The 17,166-nt window shown below is 38.1% G+C and overlaps 1 protein-coding gene across 5 annotated transcripts in view; it reads right to left on the bottom strand.

Annotated features, from left to right (window-relative positions):
• SIPA1L1 (signal induced proliferation associated 1 like 1) overlaps window positions 1–17,166 on the bottom strand; it is a 201,033-nt gene that overhangs the window by 120,670 nt on the left and 63,197 nt on the right. For all 5 annotated transcript variants that reach the window (XM_064713737.1, XM_064713734.1, XM_064713736.1 and 2 more), the window contains one exon: window positions 13,796–13,892. The gene's annotated coding sequence lies outside the window, so the exon portion shown is untranslated. The remainder of the gene's footprint in view (window positions 1–13,795; window positions 13,893–17,166) is intronic.

Raw genomic sequence — 17,166 nt, 5'->3', positions numbered from 1 at the left:
TCACCTCTGGCCTCCATGGCTTCAGTTCTCAGCACATGTAGCTGCATTACGGTTATCTCAACAGACATTTTCAAGCACAGTCCTCCACTAAGTGGTTCCAGCCAGGAACAAGGGAAAACCTTATCAGCAAGACAGCCCCAAGGCCTGTGTTACAGGGTACATTTAGAAGATACCTAGCAACACTCTTTGTTCCTGGAGCTACAGCAAGTCTGCTCAAATGACAGATATAGTACAACAAAAATAGTCATAAAAGCCATTCGTTTGTACAGCGCTTTATACCTTCGCAAGCCAAGAACCTCCTCTGTGCTCTTTTATGCTGTTCTGACTAAGGCAAAAGACCTTTAAGTCAGTCCTAGTCTTGTCCAAATAGGAACTGCAGAAAAACACCACACACACAAGTAGGTGGTTAGCAATACCAACAGAGAATCAGCTATTCCCTCCAAGTCTTCCTGAGTGAAATACCAGTCCAGAAGAGCTCTGCAAGGTGTCTCTGGGGGCGGGGGGCTAAAAATCACACTCCCAATACAACAACAAAGGACAAGCATCATCTCTAATTCTGAGAAATAGCAACAGTGTTCTCCAGTTCATTAAGAATGAGTTGCTTAATGGCAGCTTTTCAATAGCATGCTGGCTTGGACAGCCCACACATTGATTCTGGATCTTACCCAGGCTGTCAAAGCCTGCAGAGATAAATAAAATTGTGGTGGCACATACCATTGCCAGCCAATAGCAGAATCTGATCTAGAAAATGAGGGACCCCAATACTCTAAAGCTCCACAAGGAAGAGGCCAAAAAGTTAGCATAAAACACTCGAAATAATTCTCCTTAAAGAAACCCAAACCCATGTTTGAATTGGAAAAATTAATGCATAGTTTAAGCCAGCTACTTACAGTAATGTACACTAGGATATATAAAAGAACTAGTCTAAATTATTTCTAAGGTATTACTGACTTGCTTTGAGGACCAGTAAGATAGGGATCCCAGAGCAATATGAAATAGGGTATATGTCTCATAGCAATAGTAGGGAAGTGGGAAATTACTTAAGTAGCAAGACAAGCAATGTAGTTCTCATGCTTAGAAAGATTCGGATACATTGCTGGGGAAAAAGATGAGTGATTTAAGTTAGGGGAGAAAGATAACTGATAGCCAGGAAGCCTCAAAACAATACAGTGTTCTCTCTTGGGTAAATGTCTTACTGAAGTAGCAGGTGCAGCTTATGCAAGTTCAACTACTGTTCAACATAACCTGGAGACTATAATTCCAAAATAATTAGTGTAGACAATGGTAACTACTGGAAGATTCACTTTCAGAAAACCAATGGCTGAGCATAAAAAAATAAACCAAAACAGAAAGGATTTTGGGTTGGTGCAGCTAGAACTTGACCTGTAGCAGATTTTGTTTAGTTTATTAATTTTGGTGATCAAACACAGGCACCCTTGAAGAATCTACAAATGACACCAAACTAGGGAGGTGGTGGAGAGGGGGAAAGGGGGCAGAAGTTGCAAGGAATATGAAGGAGATGATCCTAAGTGAGCTTAAGAACTCACGGATTCTAAAACACACTTGATAACATCCATGTAAAGTGAGAGGAAAACCAAATACCGTAACTCTGAAAAAGATCATTAAATAAAAAACCTACCCACATGCAGAAGCATCCATATTAAGAGTAATAAAGCAGAAAAGAGAAGCTATACAGGATCAGAGACTAAAGAGTCATAAACCTGATATTCATCTTGAAAGCCAAATACAATTTGAGAAGGTGGTAAGACTACTGATCACATGAGGTTAAGCTGTTTCAAGTCTAGTCAACACCATTGTCCTAGCACTGAAATACCACATACATCATTGTTGCGTATTCTAAGGAACAAATCCTGAAAATCTAGTTCTAAGATGACTAAAAAGAGATTGATAACAACTGGAAGAAAAAATCCTTTGTCTTCTCACTATAGCTATTTGACTTTCCAAGAGGTGTCTTATCTACAGTAAATGGGAAAAAAACCCCAGTCTTTATGAACTCATTTCTATGATTTATTTTAGATGACAGTGCACATTAAAAGATTTTTCCTTCTCTTCACCTTCCCTCCACAAATAGAAAAATTCCTTCCAATTTCAGTCTCCTCTTGATCTTCTTGTAAAATTAACATGGAATTTTTAAAATAGAATTGATTTCATACTCAACAGTACTACTGATATTTGTACTAGTTCTACTTGGCAATTCACACTTTGCAATTCATTTTTAATGCAGTTAAAATTTAAAACAAGGTTCAATGTGAGGATTTTTTCCTTCTAGACAGCAGTTGCATTCTGACTCCAGCTGGTATCATACCCTGTGTTTACACCATTAATATAAAAAAATTCAGACTTTACTACAGGTGTGTATGCACACCCTTATTTTGGGTCTGTCACATGTGTATTTTAGGTTTGATTTTATTTTTCAGCTGTCCTGTGAACGAGCAATAAAATTCTAACTCATACTTGACCAAATCCAGTACATATTTACATCAGACAGACTTCAAGCAATTACTAGAGCTGGAGTGTCAACAGCCCATACTGAAATATCACAACATCTTTCAGCCTTTGCACAAATTCAGACTTCCAGAAATGCTTGTTTAGATTTTAGACAACCACCACGCCAATGCCTTCAGCAACATTCTTTCCTGTCAGAAATGTAAGGCTAGTACATTATTCACATATACACGCTAGTTTCTATGAATCCATGTATTGAAACTGAGTGGCAAACACACACACACCTACAGCAGTCAGAAAGCCACTAACAGGCAGCATTTCCCTTTTCCTTTAAAAATACATATGCATATTTACTAGTTCAGAGATCTAAAAGCCAGAATTACATAAAGCTGTCTGAAAACCCAAGACTCCTTACATATCATGTGAAAATATTTGCTGAAGGATAGAACAAGACTTTGATTACACCTTCAGGGCTATTCCACATCATCTGTGAAACCAGACCACAAGACCTGGGTCCAAGAGTCACACATGATAAGGAATGTGAAACTCCTCCGCTTGCAGAAAGAGTACCTGCAGTACTGCAAGAGGAAAGGAGGCAACCACTGGCCTATGTACAAAAAAAAGTGCTATTTCTCTGATACTATAGGTAAAAGGCAGTGTTTTCAGGTGCACTAGCTCCCATTTTCAGAAACAGAACTCAAAACATTCCACTTACCTAACTGGATGCATGGCAGATTTTGTAAAGGTTTAAAAGCAAACCTCACATTTGCATTTAGAGAGAAAACAAAGAATCTGGCAAATTAGAGAAAAACATTCAACAACATAGTAAAAGTAAAACATGTTAGCTCCACAGATTAGCATATCCACCTGAACAGGGCAGCATTGTTACAACAAAAGGGAGGTAAATACTATTGAAAATCGGGAATAGCAATGATTTTACCATTGCCTTTCAGAGGGCTGACCTCTCTCCTAACATTGTATTTTCCATCAGGAAACAATTCCTAAAACTATTTGTGTCCTACATTTTGTTATTGTTTAGGAACTTGTGAGACAGAACAAACACTGGGGAGCTCTTAATTATAGCAACACTCATCTCACTGTCCAACCAGTCTTCACAACCACCAACTCCCAGGTATGATAAATCAGTTTGTGAAGCCCCCATGCCTCCAAAAGGCAAAGAAGTACTTTATGCAGAAATCCCAGCAATTAAAAGAGACAGCAGTATTAATAATCTGTGGCAAGCTGGCAAATTTACAGGTCATGGCTCTTAGTCTAGCACTTCCATTTTCAGACAACAGGATTTCTACATATTGAGTATATCTTTAAGAACCCTCTCTTAACCACAAAACACACAGAAAACAGAACAACACTGTATTGGAGAATAAACAGCTGTCCAAACATCTACTGAAGTCCAGAAAACAAATCCTACATCACTGCGACGATTTTCAATCTTGACAACATTAGCCAGTGGCCTCAGATCACCACAAATAAAACTTCCTAGAACTCAGGTTTGCTTTTTGGTTTGGGGATGGGGGTAGGGGATAGTCAAGCTTCTTTTTTAAAGTATTTAGTTAGAATAATGATAATTTTACATTAGACACTTTATGGCAAAAAAAGTTAGTTCATTACTGAATTTATCAGTGTGTACCTATCCAAACACAAGAAAGCACCATCTGGTCTATACGAACACAAAATATTGGTCTATGTGTTACATTTTATATTGACTGTACTCTGTTACAATAAAGGCAAATGATTCTGAGCTTACTCTTGCTCTCACCTGATCTTGCCAGATCTACCATTAACCTGTACCATTACTCTTATCAATATAAATCATGCATTAGAACACATACTGCAAAGCCCCTCAGACTAATAAAAGGAACTTAGGAAAATAATTATTATTCAACATTATAGATATAAAGGAGCTTTTTAGCCACTCAAATCAGGCAAAAAATTTCTCCAAATGACCACCGTCCAGTGTAATATGAAATACATCAGTTTAAGCAAGAGAAAAAGTAATGTCTCTATGCTTCAATACATTTTAAATTTTGCTCCTATGAAACTCAAAATAAATCCTATGCACTCATGTATGCTCCTCTACCACAAAATACAAACACATTTTGACATAGCTGTTTCTGATTTTTTTTTGTACTACTTACCACTAAAAGCATTCCAATATAGTTCTTTAATTACTTGTCAGTTGTACTTACTGTACAAACACTATTTTTCAAACACTAAATTAAAATGGCAGGCGTGGTGCATTTGTGCTACACTAAACTAGTATTGTAAGCCACAAAGTTAACTGTAAAAAAAGCAATCAAATACAGATTAAATAAGAAAAACATGAAAACTGTTTATTTCAGCTGACTTGTCATAAAAGCAGGATATTTTTTAATTCATATCAGCCATGATCAGGATGATCCTGAGCTGCACCAACAATCCAAATGCCAAGCAAGATGTACTGTTTCAAAACCTCACCAGTCAATTTAGAACAGAAGCACAACCCCTGCACAAGTATTAACAGACTAAAATTGTTTTATAGGTAAACTGTGTTTTTAGTTGAGATGACAGAATGTGCAGCAGTCTCTATAAGGCTCACAGCTGGAATACCAAACCCAAACCTCAGCCTCAAGGATTGGTTTTATTTCAGAAAGGGAAGAGAAAAATGTCAGTTCATGACAGCTTACCAAAGGACAAAAAAAACTTCTATTTCTCTTGTAATAGAATTCTGGACAAAAAAAAAAATCTATCAGGAAAAATACGAAAGCAGTAACAGTAGTCATTTGGTCACAAAAGAGCAAGCAGCTTCTCTAGCACCCTCAGATTTTGTATAATGACCATCTTTGTTGACCCCTTCCATACCAAAATTTCAAAGTATGTACTAATACACTCCTGCAATTTGCCACATGCACAGTAAAGCTCTCTAAAGGGTCTCTGAAGGTTTTCTACATTGATTTGCTCTGGAATCTACTCATTCAAGGGAAAGGCTAAATCTCTGTTTTCATTTAATAGGCAAAATCAGAAAACAGCTTAAATCCTGATTATATAAAAACATTAGAAGAAGATCAGCCACAATCCTCTTTGCTCTGTAAATGAACAACTCCAGAAGCGTCCTCAGAGCACCGAGACCATTTAGTTTATTCTCTGGGACCCCCTCTGGACTCAAGCAAGATATGTAACTGTACAACTATCCCAGAAAAAATGAAGAGCTCATATTAGCTGGTGAACATGAAGTAACAGTTGAAATAGGTAACAAAAATGCAGTAGCACACCTCTGGACACATCACATTGATTCAGAGTAAGCTTAGGAGAGTTTAAGCCCTAACTATGACTACAAGAGCGCAAACTCTGGAATACTGTACATGGTGCAATGCCTTGCAGCTCCGAAGCACCCACGGTTAGGTGACTGTACCAAACAGATAATCAAATATGAAAATCAAACCCATTTAAAGACTACCTAGCATTTCTCAATTCATTGTAGAATTCTTTGTATTTAAGACTATGAAGATATTTGTATCCACCAAATTATACTCGAACACTCACAAAAAAAAAACCCAGTAACATAAAACCAACATTCACGCATTGACAGCATTAGGAATTACTCTGAGAAGAACACTGGTTCGCCATCATATCACCATGTAAGACTTCTGCCATCAGTACCACATGCAATTCTGCTCTTCCCAATTAAAAAAGCTCTTGCAGAATTAGGAAGTGTAAGTGAAAGGCAACAAAGAGCAAAGGATACTGGATTTTCTGATTCAGAAAGTCCTGAGATGGAAGACATTAAGTCTACAGCTACAAATCCATGCTATCTTCCTCCACTTACATCTGCTGCTGTGCTCTGCCAGATACAACACACTTCTAGAGAGGGAACTTCAATTTGACCAGAGCAAGCTAACTGGAACTTCTGGATGAAGGACAACAGTTAAATTTCAGTGTATGAGAAAACGTATCCAACTTGTCCAAATATTTAACCAGCTTTTTGGAATACCTTTGTAATGTCTCTGAAGATGGTTAGGAGCCTCAACATTACCTTCTTTATCCAAGCCATTTTAATAAAAGCAAAGCTAAAACCCCCAAATTAACCTTTAGTAATGAAAACATGACAACTGCTTTGCAAAATAATCCAAGAAAGAGCACTTGTCTCACAACTTAACTCTACAACAAAAATATTAAATAGCCACTGCATTTACGTGCTCTTCTCTCTCTCTCAAATTTTCAGTCTAACCAAATGTACCTCTGCTTCCCTTTTATAGTCAAGAACAGATACAAGGAGCAAAGATCTCCAATGCACACATCTCTCCCTTTATACTCCCAGCAAAGCTAAGCATGTAAATGTTTTTTAAAATGCTATAAGCTTCTGATTCTAAATTAATCCCATCCAGCAAAGTCCTCAGGCTTTAGCTGCAGTTCATCTTTCTTCCACACAAACTCCTCTCAAGAGCAGTTTATCTCAGAGAAGAGAGGTTAAAACAGTTTTCCCTTCTCAGAGGAGGGAACAGTGCTCTGGTGCTAAACTTCAACCTTTCTCCTCAGCAAACTTTTGCAAAGAGCTCTAGCCTAAGCACCAGAAGGGAGAAAAAGAGGAATAAAAAGTTAAAGATATGCTGAAGAAAATAAATGGTGAAAAGCAGTAGAGAAAAATAAAGGAGAAAAGAGCACAGTAAGAAAACGGAACAAGAAACAACACAGATAAAAAGATTATATTAAATAATGAGTGTTCAGTGCTTCCTAATAATCTGAAAAATTATACCTGCACTACCACACAGACATACAAGCTTACTGCACTTCTGGTCTACAGGCTTTAGAAACATATTACCAAGAACAAAGCAACAAGGGGAAGTAAGAACAATTGTGGCTGCTTTCCTAAGGTATCACTATCACACAAAGAAATCAAAGTCTTTAAGAACAATGCTACACCAATAACGACAAGGCTAACTTGAAAAAAATATCAAAAGAAGGGGGGGAAAAAAAATATGTAGTCCTCTCCAGCATTTCTTGTGTCAAAGCTACACAAGCAGAAGCATCCAAACACTTCACATGTGCACGACAAAGTAAACAGTTTGGTCCAACAACCAGATGAAGAAGTAGCTTTTGTGTGCAGATGGAATGAAGGAACTAAAGGCTGGCCAGGCCAGCATGCTCTAGGGGCAGCCTTGGACACCTGACCCATCCCAACACTGAGCCTCACAAACTATGGGACACTGATGTGGCTAAAGGAGGGGACCGCTCTCACATGATCGCTGAAGGTTTGCAGGCACACACACAGAAAATGCCAACAGCAATAAACCCAGAAAATCCACCATGTCACATCCCAATTTAATTCTATCCAAGTAATTCCTCAACTTTAAAAGTCTTTGCCACCCTAGATTTGCCAGTTTAGAGAAACGTCTCCTCTTGAATGTTTTCTAACATACACATATAGATGCAAAAATGCAACCTGATGAACCCTGCTTCTTCTCCTTTCATTTTCTATTGCAGATGAGCAGGCATCAGAGACTACAGCTCAAACAGATAAAGCCTCTGTAAATATGCTATGCATAAAGCCAAAGCTGATTTTTCAACTACTCTGATGAATCAGAAAATTGAAAGCTTCCTTTGTTTAAAAATAAAATCTATAAGCTGTAAAAGACTCCATGAAAAGATGTATTAGTGGTATCAAAGGTCAATGTAATAAATAGCACAGCTTTGTGGTACCAAAGAGCTGTGTATTAGTACCAAGTCTTCACACAAGGAACTGACAGAATGAACAAGTGACTGATGACAAATTCATCTACATACACAGGGCAAAAGACTAAAGAGATCAACATGCTATAAAATCTACACACAGCAAGATTATTAGGAAGCACTACTTATTAATTGCATTACTATTACTGCTACAAAGACAACTGAGACTTCCCTCTTCCAAGGAGTCACACAGAAAAGACAAAGGGTAATGGGCACAAGTTGCTTCTGGGGAGATTCCAATTGGACATGAGGGAAATTTTTCATACTGAGAACCATCAGCAATTGGAATAATCTCCCTAGAGAAGTAGTGTGTTTCCCAACATCAGACACTTTTAAGATTTGGAAGGACAGACTGCTGGGTCATCGCTGTCTATAGAATTGTGCTTTTGCCAAGAAAGATTGGCCCAGATAGTCCTTGAGGTCCCTTCCAACCCAGTATTCTGCGCTAAATCTATGCATTTCCATTATGATGTGTACAGACATGCATGCTATGTTTTATACATAAAAAACCATGACTAATGCCTGATGCTGATGGGATCTGTAAAGCTAGCATCACACTGTCTAGTAGGCACTGATCTTTATCTTTCATCAAATGGAGCAGAGTTAAGTTGTGGGTTTGCATTATGCATAAGCAGTGAATACAATTAGGCTGAAAAGCAAGCTGATCTTCTCTGATCTCAAGTGGAAAGTGTGAATTCTGATCTTCACAGGTGACAGCTCTGAGCATCACTCCAATTTACTAGTCAGCTTCCTTGAATCTGTGTTCCCAACAGAAAACTCAAAACACATAGCTGTGGCTAATCTTAAGCCACTACTGTTTAAACAAGAGAACACCAATTAAGAGAGCAAAGCAGTTATTTTACTTTGTCTGGCACAGAGAAATTCGGTTTTACAGCTCAAGAAGGGTACCGAAAAACTGGAGGAAAAAAATTACAATGTATATAAGAAGGGAGCAATCAAGAGAAGGAAGGAATTTGATCAAGGAGAGTTATAAAATGACTACCACTGAATGGACACCTTTTTGCTTTTAGGTAGTGAAATAATTTCAGAACTGTTCACCTCTGAATTGCCAGAAACATTGTCTTTGAAACTTTCTACAGAAATGTTGTATTTCAAGCTGATGCATCTGTTCAGAAGCATGAATTTAGGAAATCTCATGGTCACTGCAGTTGTAGTAGTAGAAGCTCCATGTGTTCTCAAAACAGTCTACAAAGGAATAGAGTATTTTGCTCTCTACAGGTAAAAAACCAGGGAAATAACACTAGTAGTCCAAATTTTGCTGCTCTATTGTCTCTTCTGTGAGGGGTTTGCCGGTTTTTGTTTGTTGCCTCTTTGGTTTTGGGGTTTGTTTTTTTGGAGAGGGACTGTTTATTTTTATTGGTTTCTTTTAGTTTGGTTTTTTCATTGTTGGGTTTTGGTGCTTTATTCAGTACACGAACTTACTGGGGGGTTTCTTAGGCTTCCACGTCTGTTGAACTCACAAATATCGCATCCGTTCAATGTCTCAGATTTATTTAACTGCTGATTCTTATTACTCACCTAAAACAATGAAAATATTGAACTGCAAAATTGTGCTGCTGTTCAAATTTAAGAAGCACAGCACAATGTACTTTAGGAACGTGCAAGCTGAACAATGCATAAAAATCAAAACACGACAATTGCTCATTCTTCACCAGCCAGTTCCATAAAATGTTAAATATAGCAGAATGAGCTGCTTTCCTGTTTAATAAACAAAAAACATCTTGTTTATTAATCAGTATACATGTGTAATCATACAAAGTACTAAGTACATACTTACTAGTTCCAAGTCATACTACTACCACCTTAAGGGGAGAGCTAGGAAAAATCCACAAAATAATGTATGTATTTAATCTACCAACAGCTCTCCACATTTACATGAGCTACAGAACTCAGTTTTACAAAACCCTCAATTTCCAGGGCACAGGATTGCAGTGATTAAGCACCCAGACTTCTAGTGAGCCTCAAACAGGCTATACTAAAATCCATGCTGTTAAATCCTTGCAATCATTTTAAATCCAGGCTAGGTAGATTAATGCTAACTTGGGTGTGCCTAACCATCCTGGAATTAGGAAGTTTGCAGACATAGTATGCCTCATTCTTGGCCTGCCTATTCAACAGGTGCCTGTTGCAGAATAGAGTATGGATCATTACAATCCATACTATTAAATAACCTTTTCAGACTAAGAAAAAACGTGTCAAAGCATAAAACCCTCACCAGCTTAGAGATAGCCAAGAATTAATGAGATCCAGGCTTTCCTCTCTTCATTCACTCACATACACTTACCTTCTGAATATCCAACCCCTTCAGTCTCATACATAATGAAATGAAGGTGAGACTTTTATTATGAACACCCATTCCCTATTAAAATGGACACATTTAACTATTAAGAATATTATCCTGTTTTTCTGAAGGATTTTATTACAATTCTCCAGTTCTCAAAGACATTAACTAATCTTCCAATTATCACATACTGACTTCTACTAATTCACCACACTGTTTTTAAACATAAAAGAACATAAAAGTAGGCTAAGCACTTTCTACTTCTTTTTCTGCATTTAAAGATAATTACTGTAGATATCATTGCAATATCACAGTACAAATACATTGCACAAGGCAATCACTAACTTGGGAACAGACACACATCCAATATATCAATTTTCTTTGACTCACAGATGCTTGTGTGCACAAGCACATGCATTCAAAATACATAAAAGTGCACTCCTCAAGGAACACCCTTCTTTTTTTATAAAGAGGCCAAGACTGTAAGCACTAATTGCATGGGTTCTTCCTAAATTTCTTCAGACTCCTCAGGGAAGCAACTCGAACTACAAACCTACACAGTCCTAATAATAGAAATCCTTTGTATAATCACCAACTAAACCTTGGGGAAATCTCTAGGGAAAAAAATAAAACCTGCAAAATGTAAGGAAGGAACACAATTCTGTACAACTCTCCTCCTGGCCATTCAGAGAAACAGTACCCAAACAGCTCCTGCCTTCCTTTGCAGGGAACACAGTACTATGTACTCTTAACCTCATCCCTGAGAAAAAGCAAGAATCATCAAGGCAAAGCCTTTTCCACCTCAACCCCACCCAACAAAACTCTTTTACTAGTGAACAAATGAAGCCACAGGACTTCAACCTGTCAACAGGAAAATAACAGTACAGATAAAACCAACAATATACAACAATGTCAACACCAGCCACTTGCACACAGTGGCCATCTCTTCCTTTTCCCTCCCCACAGTCCTCTTCTTCATTTTAAGTTCAGTTCTGAGGTTAAGTTTCATGAAGAATTTTACAAGTTTTAGTCCGCCAGCATCTACACAGCAATGTGGGGAATTAACAAAACTAAGTTGATGCTGCTGAATGTTTTGCACCTAAATATTCTTACAAAACAAATTAGGATTCTGTATTTGAAACAAACATGTATCAGCTTTATTGGAGTGTGATACTATTCCTACAAAAAGCTGCTTGTTAACATGTTTATGTTCAATGCTCAGCTGTAAAACATGCTGGGAGTTGAACATAACCATATTAATAAGCAGCTTTCAAGAATTTCAGTAAACAAGACTGGGTTTAATAGGACCATGAGCCTATGCATTCTTAAACAACCAGTAGCCAGTAACTGTTACTGAGGAAATAAATTAGGTTTTAAGTATAACTTCGTATTACTAGGTTTGCTATAGTATTGAATTTAATTTTTTTTTAAATTCCACAGAGAAAAATTTCCACTTTGAACAAAAAATTGCATGTGTATAATAAAAAGGAATTTACCAGCTTCGTTGTTTCAGTGGTATAACATGGTAACACCACTGGCAAAATGAAGTTTAATTACCTCATCATTCTTTACAGAAAGTATGTGACAAGAACCCTAGACTGTGGAATCCAAACATAGTAGGGGGAAAAAAATACTCATTTACTTTCCATAAGTAAGTTAAACTACTAAGACTGCTCTTCATAGCTCAAGACAGCTTTTTTTCACTGTGCATGCCCCACTACAGTGTTCACTAGTATCATGATTCTAAACAGCCTCTTGGAACCACAAACTTCATTTTTTAAAAAATATTTTTTTGTATGTTGCCAAGGACATGGACACTATTTTCTCCTCTGTGGTAACTTTGAGAGCCATACATCAAAAAAACCCCAATAATGATTGTGTGTATAACTCAACACTCAAGATGGTATCAAATGAAAAGGTAAAACTCCTCAAGGGAAAAGACAAAATAATTAAAATACCCTTTTCCAAGGGCCCTGCTAGATCTGTGAACAAATATATTTGTTTCCAGTATATAGGTCCTCTGAAATGTTTTATCACTACCAGAAGTCAAACGTCAGAAGCTCAACCTCTGCCAACACGATGCAGCAGGTTATGCTGACAGTGTTTCAGAAGGAGAGTTTTAAACTGATGCTTTTGATACAACAACATCCTTCAAGGCAACTGCAACAACTACAAGGCAGATTGTCTCACACAAGAAACCTATTTGTTTGTTTTGACATCCAACAGACTGATGAATCAATGTTACAAGGGAGGGTTTTTCCTTTGGCAGAAATGTTTTTTTCACTTTCACTTCCAGACTGGACTTCCTTTGCATATCCTATACCTATAGGTTTCACTAGGTGTTAATAAACACATGATTAAAACATGTTCAGTGGAGAGGATTATGCTTTTACTTCCTCATTACAAATCTGCATCGACTAATCTTAATTGAGATCTCCAGTTTTGTTCTCCCTGCAGTCCATAGCAAATCCTGGTCACCTCCCTCCAGGCAGCACTACTGCTTGCACAACCTGTTGAGTTAATTCAGGAAGCTGATCCATCTGAAAATAAATCCAACCCCGCCTATCTTTGCAAAACCAACACCACTGCTCCCCACCTCTCGTCCTTCCACACCCCAAACCCACACACTGCAATTTTCCAACCTTCTTCATATACCATCTTGAACCAGGTCATTACACACCTGTCAAGGACTTGCATATGGTATAATGCAGGTGACAAGGCTGCATGGGCAAAACTGCAGCATCTCACACTTGTTGCATCCATTTTACATTTTAATTAATTACATTACTCTGTGAAAGGACAGATCATGTACTAAAAGCCAGTCTTTTTCAAGGATCAGGCAGATCCAGAAGAATTATCCTTTTCTTTCTTACAACATGAGTTTAGTTTCACAAGTGGGTTAAAAGAAACCACCTACAAGAACTGCTGTGTTTCAGAAAATGTGACAAAAGCAGGCATTCTGTCACAGCCTGAACACAATCCAAACCTGCTTTTGCAAACCCTTCTACACATTCGGGGGTGGGGGGGCAGGTATGGGGTGGAAGGGAATAGCCATCTAGTTCCCTTGCATGTCCCTGTGGAAAAACACTGATGTACCCAGAAAGCATTCAGCAACAGCCAGGGATAGAGTCTGGCACTCTGTGGCAGCCAGCCTACCCGGGGGTAAAGCACCCTGCTGGAGACCCCCCTTGCACACTGCATGAAACACTACACACTATCAGCAGTCAAACACAACACAGTTTGTGACAACAAGCAGCACTCCAAAAGGTCACAAGGTACAGAAAGCAGAACATGCATTCTTACCTATTCAAATTCCTGAGAAAGCAGACACATGCAGCTTCAGCAAAAACTCCCAGTGGACGTCACAATCTACTTCTGATGAATCATACCACAGTGAAACCTAGAAGCAAAAAAGATCATGGGCATGAACAAAATTTGAATGGGGAGCAATCAAATGAAATACTTTTCAAAAGGTAAAGGGTATTCTGAAACTTGTGCTTGTGAGAAGCCAGAAGCAACAATGAAGGCTTATAAAACTGTGACTCTATAGATTTTCTGCACATAGCTTACACATCTAAGAGAGCCTGTATGATAATTTTCTCACTACAACAATCCCAACCCTTCTTTTATCACCCCTTCTCTGAATCGTTATTTTCTTCCAGAACGCATTCTGCCAGGCATTTAGAGATTAAACACACATTTGGCAACGCCTGAAAGAAAGGGGACATTTAGCAGTGCTGTGGCCCACTTTTTTTCCCTCACTGCTCAACATAAAGTCTGTAACACATGCCAAAAACAAGGGAGAGCAGGAGTTTTTATCTAAGCCACCAGCTGCAGTACCCAAAAATTCTCCAAGCACAGGAGGAAATGTAAAGGTTTCAAAGCTGGTCCTTCCTATTTACCAGGTCCTGTAAATTATAATCCATATTTTTTCAGAATTACTCTTAACATCTGACCTCTGTCTATTGCTACAGAAGGCTTGCATCTCTAGATGATATGAGTCCTCTAAATTTAGACCGGGCAAACAGATGTAACCATGGAGATTTATGCTGCAGTCCCGAGAACTCCGCAGAGGCACAAGCTGGAGGCAGAGCACATACTGCCAATGAATTTTTGTCTACTCTACTCCCACCAAGCTCACGTGTTAGAGGAGATGTACAGTGAATCATATCAAAGAGAGATTAAAATTCCAGCTCTAACTAAGGAGTCTAAAGAATAAGACCTAGATTCTTCTCCAGCCTGGTTTTCCCCAATCCAGTTCACTGCACAGCTACATGAGCACCTGTGCTGACATTAAGCAGAAAAGGTATCAGACAGGAGAAGCCAAGAAGGATGGTTCCTTTCAGCTGCAATGGCAGCATGAACTGCACATAAAACCACAATACAAGGGCTATGTGTAATAATTGTTGCTGAAATTTGATAGGTTGATAGGCAAATTTTAAGCTACCCATTGCTACTCTCCCAAAAGTATTTCTTTACAGAGTTGAAATAAACTCAGATAAACTCAGAATACCTACCTGGTGGAAAGAACACTAGCATCAACAAAAATTCTTTAAGAAATGCCAAATAGTGTTATCAATAGAACTCCAGAAAATAATTACTGCTATCTTTTTTGAGCAATTAAAAATACAGCTGAGGGTTTTTTATTGCAAGTTTAGGCTTATTTAGAAAATATTGTGTGAAACTAAGACCTTGGTGAAATGAGATGCATCAGCAAAAGAGCTGTAGTACACAAAAAATAATAATACAGTGCAGCAAAAGCAGTTTATAAAAGGCAGAGAGAACTAAAATCATGTTTAAAATAAGGCAACACTCCCAGAAGAGCTTCATTTTAACTTTCATATTGTCAACAAACTGAGTTTGCCTTTTTCATTAGAATCACATTCTAATTCTAGGATAGAAAAGCTCAATTATAACTTAGTCTAATCAGGCAAGTGTAAGATTTAAAGTCTATTTGTTTGTCATTGCAACTGACATTTTGGCAAATCATTCAGGTAGAATGTGAAACAATTTCCACAGGTAGTGAATGGTCTTCTGGTCAAGAGAACCATTTCCCTTTTTTAGGGTGAAATTCTTTACAAATTCAAGCATTACTAAGACACATCACAATTCTGACCCAGAACTCTCCATTTCCTTTGGTGTTAAATTATAGACCTGCTGTGTAAAGATGATTTATTTTTTTTAAATAAAAGATTGCCTGTGAAGCTCAATTGTGATTGGGAAGACCGCCTACACAGCAGAGAGAGTGAGAAAACACACACTTGTAGAGCTGAAAAAACATCACTGTAGGCGTATGTAAGGAGGGAGAGAAGAAAGAACTTGGTTCTACTGAAAAAGGCTATTTTCTGACATCACTCTTGAACAAACCAAAACGTGTTAATTGAAGACAATTCAAGGGTTGTTTGCTATGTTCCAGCTATCAATATGCAGAACTACAAGCAAGAGGAGGAATCCTTGCAGATTCATCCCTCCAATCTCAGAATCTGCCACCTACCCAAGGAATGCTTCACTTCCCCCACTTCTCTGCCACAACCTGCAAAAGCTGTTCTCATAAAACAGCGAGTCACCTGCAGAAACAGCAGTTCAAAGCTCTAAAAGTCTTATATAATTAATAACATTAGAAGTATTGAAATTGTAGACAAAGCTTGTTTTAAAAACATAAGGAGAGAGAATGCTGTCTAAAACCACTAAGAGTAACTAGCATTTAATCTCAGCAGAATCTAACAGTATTTGAAACGGCTGAAAAAATAACCACAAGAACTTCAGATATCTTTCTCATACAGACTTATAAAAACATCTTTGCCTCCCTACCCTACATACCTTTCAGTCCCTTCATCTCCTTAGAGATGTAAGCAGGCCTTTCTGGATGTCCTATTAATGAACTTTGATTTTCAAAAGAAAGAAAGAACAAGCATCAGTGGAAACAATGCTTCCCAGTTTACCTTTGGAAGGTACCACCTATGAGCATTATAATTCCTAAATAAAGAAACCTCTATGAAGTGTTCTCATGCCATGATAAACATATGAAAATATTTTTATTAGCTCTGTCTTTCTCTTCAGAATAAAAACAAAAGGCTTTTGACATATAGGCTTTGGCTGATTATTACCACAATTACTACCAGGGGAATGAAGACAGCCAGGACGAGTTTCACCAGTGAACTTCAATAAACATGAGATGATTCATTGCAGGGAAAAGATGCTGTGATGCTGCTTCTCCCATGGCATTGGACATCAGCCTACAGCCTATTTTGCAACCAGTCACAAGGAGACAGAACTTCAGCACCTAATTCCCCTGAGTGTTTGGGCTGGTGGCTTCAAAGCCAACGCTTAGCAGATGTCTGAATTCCTGCACCCACAGAACACTGCCACAGCAGAGAACAGCCCACAGAGCAGTACTCCTGAGAAGCCATCTGCAACCAAAGCTTTCACAGGGTTCTAAGCTTCATCTCCAACCAAACATGCTGAATGACAGAAACTGATAAATAACATTACTACAACGTAAACTCAACTCTTCTACAACTTGTCAACTATATGATTGTTAAGGACTAATGCCTATTACACATACATCGCAGAAACACAGGCAGGACAGGATTTTGAAAAGCATCAAGCCTGACCTGACCTAAACTATATGGCAAGCAAAAGTTGCACACTCAGCAAGAGTCACAACTAACTTG

Source organism: Zonotrichia leucophrys, chromosome 5 (assembly GCF_028769735.1).
Source record: "Zonotrichia leucophrys gambelii isolate GWCS_2022_RI chromosome 5, RI_Zleu_2.0, whole genome shotgun sequence".
NCBI lineage: Eukaryota > Metazoa > Chordata > Aves > Passeriformes > Passerellidae > Zonotrichia > Zonotrichia leucophrys.
Note: the sequence above shows the minus strand (reverse complement) of the source record. Positions and strands in the feature narration are given on the sequence as shown.